The sequence below is a fragment of the Indicator indicator genome, unplaced genomic scaffold (assembly GCF_027791375.1).
Source record: "Indicator indicator isolate 239-I01 unplaced genomic scaffold, UM_Iind_1.1 iindUn_scaffold_186, whole genome shotgun sequence".
NCBI lineage: Eukaryota > Metazoa > Chordata > Aves > Piciformes > Indicatoridae > Indicator > Indicator indicator.
Genome location: NW_026539268.1, coordinates 63,734 through 68,707, shown reverse-complemented (window position 1 = coordinate 68,707; position 4,974 = coordinate 63,734). Strand labels below are relative to the sequence as shown.

The 4,974-nt window shown below is 59.2% G+C and overlaps 1 non-coding gene across 1 annotated transcript; it reads right to left on the bottom strand.

Moving 5' to 3' along the window:
• Nucleotides 1–2,377: 2,377 nt before the first annotated feature.
• LOC128980440 (U2 spliceosomal RNA) lies at nt 2,378–2,568 on the bottom strand. The gene has a single exon (XR_008489481.1). It is a non-coding gene; the product is annotated as a U2 spliceosomal RNA (small nuclear RNA).
• Between the last annotated feature and the right edge of the window lie 2,406 nt (nt 2,569–4,974).

Sequence of the window (4,974 nt, the reverse complement as noted above, 5' to 3'; positions counted from 1 at the left end):
GGACAGCTTCTGCTCCCAGTGCAGACCTGCTGAGGAGACAGCCTGGATCAGTATCACCTGGGGGATGCTGCTGTCACCTCTCCTCTGTCTCAGAAATAATGAAATATTTTCCCTTTGCCATGCAAACTGAGCTGTGTTAGCTGCAGCTTGACATCCTAAAGAGAACTGCAGAAAGAGAAAAACTCCTGAGGGCACCTGGGGCTCATTGCATGAACCTCAGGAACTGCCAGGAGACTGAAGAAACCTCTCAAGAAGTCAGAAACAAAACTCCAAGTACCTTGAAGCATTGATTGTTCTCACTGAGGCTGAAGCCTCCCCAGGGACTCCTTGGAGCAGCTCAGTGGAGGCCACAACTGCAGGGAGCCAGAGGCAAAGTGCAGGGCAGCAAACCTTGGGCTTGGTTTGTGGAGCAGAAAGGCCAAGGCCTGAGCACAGCCCCTGGGCAGGCAGATCCTGTCCCTCAGGTGTGGGCCAAGGCTCTGCAGGTGCCGTGGGCTGTGCTCTGTGTGATGCTGAGGGAAGGACAAGGGGATGGCAGCCCCCAGCCTGCCTGGAGCTGTGCCAGGAGGCAATGAAGCACAGAATCACAGAATTAAGCAGGTTGGAAAAGATCTCAGAGACCCTCAAGTCCAACCTATCCCCCAACACCATCTCATCAACTAATCCATGGCACTGAGTGCCTCATCCAGTCTCTTTTTAAACACTTCCAGGGACGGTGACTCCACCACCTGCCTGGGCAGCACATCCCAATGGCCAATCTCTCTTGCTGTGAAGAATTTCTTCCTAAGATCCAGCCCAAATCTCTCCTGCTGCAGCTTGAGACTGTGTCCTCTCTTTCTGTCACTGGTTGTCTGGGAGAAGAGTCCAACCCCACCTGGCTACAGCCTCCCTTCAGGTAGTTGTAGACAGCAATGAGGTCTCCCCTGAGCCTCCTCTTCTCCAGGCTAAACCTCCCCAGCTCCTTCAGCCTCTCCTCACAGGGCTGTGCTCCAGATCCCTCCCCAGCTTTGTTGCCCTTCTCTGGACACGTTCCAGCATCTCAACATCTTTCTTGAATTGAGGAGCCCAGAACTGGACACAGTGCTCACGGTGTGGCTTAACCAGTGCTGAGTACAGGACAGGATGACTTCCCTGTTCCTGCTGGCCACAGTATTCCTGATGCAGGCCAGGATGCCATTGGCCTTCTTGGCCACCTGGGCACACTGCTGGCTCCTGTTCAGCTGCTGTCAACCAGTCCCCCCAGGTCCCTTTCCACCTGGCTGCTCTCCAGCCACTCTGTCCCCAGCCTGTAGCACTGCATGGGGTTGTTGTGGCCAATGTGTAGAGCCTGGCACTCAGTTCAATCTCATGCCCTTGGACTCTGCCCATCTGTCCAGCCTGGCAAGGTCCCTCTGCAGAGCCTCCTACCCTCTAACAGATCAGCTCCAGATCCCAGCTTGGTGTCATCTGCAAACTTACTGTGATGGACTCAGTCCCCTCATCCAGATCATCAATAAAGATATTGACCAGGATGGGGCCCAACACTGATCCCTGGGGCTCCCCCAGTGCCTTAGGCCCAGGTCTCCTCACAGGCCTTGGTGGCAGATGGTTGCCATAGCCACGGGGCAAAGCCTTTGGTTCTCTTGATGACTGCCAGCCTTGCCAGTGCCCTTTGCCATCTCCAGCACAGGTTGTCCTACTCTGTCCCAGAGCTGCTGCTGTCTCCCTGCAGGCTCCAAACTCCATCTGCTGTCTTCACCTTGCACTGCATGGCCACGCCCCATCCCTGCCACTCTCGACCCCCATTGGTCTCTCATTAGCATAGCTCCTCCCCTCCACTCCCCCTCCCCTTCACTCCTCCCCAGAGCCCAAACGCGCCCCCCCCCCTCTCCTCCCCTGCTATCACAACAGGCAAAGAGAGAAATGACTCCAGCTGCCGGCTACAGGCTGTGCTCTACTCGGAGCCCTCCACCTCTGCCTGACTTGAGGAGGAGAGGAAGTGAAGGCAGAAAACCAGGCAGGGGGCAAGGAAAGGGAAGGAGACTTAGCCTCCAGTGCTGCAGCAAGACCCAAATCCTCCTTTTTTCACCCCAAAATTCCTTTAAGCTCAAGTCAGGAGGGTTTGAGGGATGTAAAGGAAGGTTTGAAGGATATCCAGGAGGCTTTGAAGGATCTAAAGGAAGGTTTGAGGGACATTAGGCAGGGTTTGAATGATCTAAGGAGGACTCTAGGCACGTACAGAGTCTTTGAGGTATTTGTCCTCTAATTGAGGATTTAAGGCGTTTGAGGGACCTCAGAGGGGTTTCAGGGATCTAAAAGAGAGCTTGAATGAGTGAAGAAGAGAAGGAAGGGAAGACAGAGAACAGAAAGTTCTGTCGTTAACCAGCAAAGATCCCCGGGGGGGTACACCGTTCCCGGAAGCACTGCAATACCAGGACGATGCGCGGAGCGGAAAGAGCAAGCTCCGGATCCAACTCCCGCGCCCAAATATCCGTTTAATATAAAGTTCTCTGATCGAGGACGTATCAGATATCAAACTGATAAGAACAGATACTACACTTGATCTTAACCAAAAGGCCGAGAAGCGATCCCGACTCACGCCGCCCACAAAGACCCATGCCCCGCGGGGCTGCCCGAGGTCACGGTCAGGGCCATCCCTCCCGCAAACGCCTCCGGGCTCCGCTCCCCGCCCGTCCCGCACGGTCCCGTTTGGTCTCGCGGTCGCCGAGCTCCATTCAATCCCCCCCGGAGTGCCCCTGGGCACGGTGTCCCGGCAAGTTTCACGTCCCTCATGACCATGACCCGGACCCTGCTCTGCATTCGCCCCGACCTTGTCTTTCCTCCCGGCCAATGGCATCTCACGCCCTGCCCCCTTTCCTGCAAGCCCCGCCCGTCCCCCATCTCACCCTCCCTGATTGGCAGGGCTCAGCGAGGCCTCCTGGCGTCCTCCTTAGCCCCCCCCCCCCGCCCCGCCGCAGCTCACGAGCCGGCAGCTGCCGCTCGCCCGCCAGCACCTCCGGCACTTCTCCCGCGCTCCGCAACTGCTGCCGCTCCCCACGGGGCAGGAACAATGGCGGCCGCGGCCAGCAGTGGCAGCTCCTCGCTGTGCCTCGGCAGTGCCCAGGGGGAGGAGCTGCCGCGCTGCCGGCCCCTCTGATTGGCTGTGTCTGCCCAGGCGTAGGCAGGACTTCCTATTCCGTACCCAGCCCTGCTTCCGCTCACAGTCACACGTGGCCGCCGCAGATCGGAATCCCCCAGCCGCGGCAGGGGTTGCTTTGGGGTTTCCATTCCAGCACATTCTGCTCGCCCAGGCCGCCAGGAACCTGCTGAGGCTGGCGGTCGGCAGCTTCCTGTGCGCTGAGCTCTTGGTCGTCCTCCTGCTCTGCGTCCCCTTTGTGGCGGCTGCAGGTGGGGTGAGGGAATGTGTGGGGCTGAGGGAGGGATCCTAAGGCGGAGATCGGAATCCCCGGGGGGTGAGGGTTACATCGTGGGTTGGGGATCAGGGAATGGTCTGGGAGGCTGCGGGGGGCTTCTGTGCGGTCGGGAGGGTCGGTTGGGTTGGGGAAGGGTTTGTGGGGTAGGGGTCGGTAGGGCTACGGGGAACCTGTGCAGGGATCAAGGAGAAACCGGTGGGGTTTGGGTTGGCGCTGATGGGGATATGCGAGGGGGTGTGTGGGGTACGGGGGAGGTGTGTAGGGTCGGTGGGTGGTGTCTGTACTGTTCTGGAAGGGGTCTGAGGAGGTCTATGGGAGAGTGTGTGGCTGAGGGTGGTCTGTGGGGTGAGGGAGGGGTCCGTGGTAGTATCGTGGGGGTGGGGGAGGTACCTCTGGGGTTCTGGTGTGGTCTGGATGGTTCTGGGTACCATCCTTGGGGCTGGGTGTGGTCTGTGGGGCCGAGCAGGGGTCGATATGTTTGGGTCTTCGTTGTGCTGCTGTGCTGCTGAATTCCCGTGCTGGGGGCAGCCTCAGGCCCCCTTTGGCTGCTGCTGTGTTGCAGCCGGAGGCCATTGGTGCCCCTGCAGGGGCTGGCCCTGGCCCTGTGTCCCTGGCCCTGTGTCCCTGGCCCTGTGTCCCTGGCCCTGTGTCCCTCTGCTGACTGCTGCCCTGGCAGCAGAGCTGAGCTGGCAGCGGCGCTCTGGGGGCTGCTGTGGCAAGGAGAGGTCGGGGGCAGCGTGGGGGCTGGATTGCAGCAGAGGCTCCTGTGGGGGGCTGTGGGGGCGCCCTGGGGGTTTGGAGGCTTTGTGCTGGCAGGTGCTGGGCGGCTGCTGTGCTAAAGGGCAGCGTCTGGGCTGAGGGCCAGGCCCAGGGGGGGAGCCCAGGCCAGGCTGTGCCCTGTGTGCCGCGGGGGTGGCAGCCGTGGGTGCTGTGCTGAGCCTGAGCTTAGGAGCACCTGGGGCTGGTGGCAGCTGTGGGGTGGTTTGGCTGTGCTGGGGGTGGTGGCATCAGAGGTCTCTGTGTCCCCCACCCCCTTCCTGTTGGTGTCTGCTGTGCCCAGCACTGTGTTGCCAGCACTACCTCAAGTGACCCCAGCCCCAGTGCGTGGTTTTGGGGACCCTCTATTTGCAGGATGCCCCTAAGCCCCTTGCCCCCTGTGCTGCTCCACAGGAGTTCCAGATTCCTGCCCAGGGTGTTTTGTTTTGGGGTCCTCTGACTGTTGAGGAGGACCCCCTGGTTTTGGGGTATCCATTCAGTTTTGGAGGATTGCCTCCCCACCATGTGGGGGCAGTTGAGCTTAGGACACTTTAGGAATGGAAGTTAAAAATAGACCCCAAAATACTTCTCTGGAACCATAAAATATTCCACTGGGCTCTAAAGTGGACTTGAGGAACCCCAGAATGTGTCCTTAAGCTCAAAATCTCCCCCCAGGGCACCCCAGTGGAGCGCAGGTCCCTAAAGTGGCCCCCATGAAAACCAAACTAGCAGCCAGGGACCCAAAAAAGACTTTCCCAGGAATCCTTAGTTTCCCTGCTGGTATCTCCAAATTGCTCCCTGGATC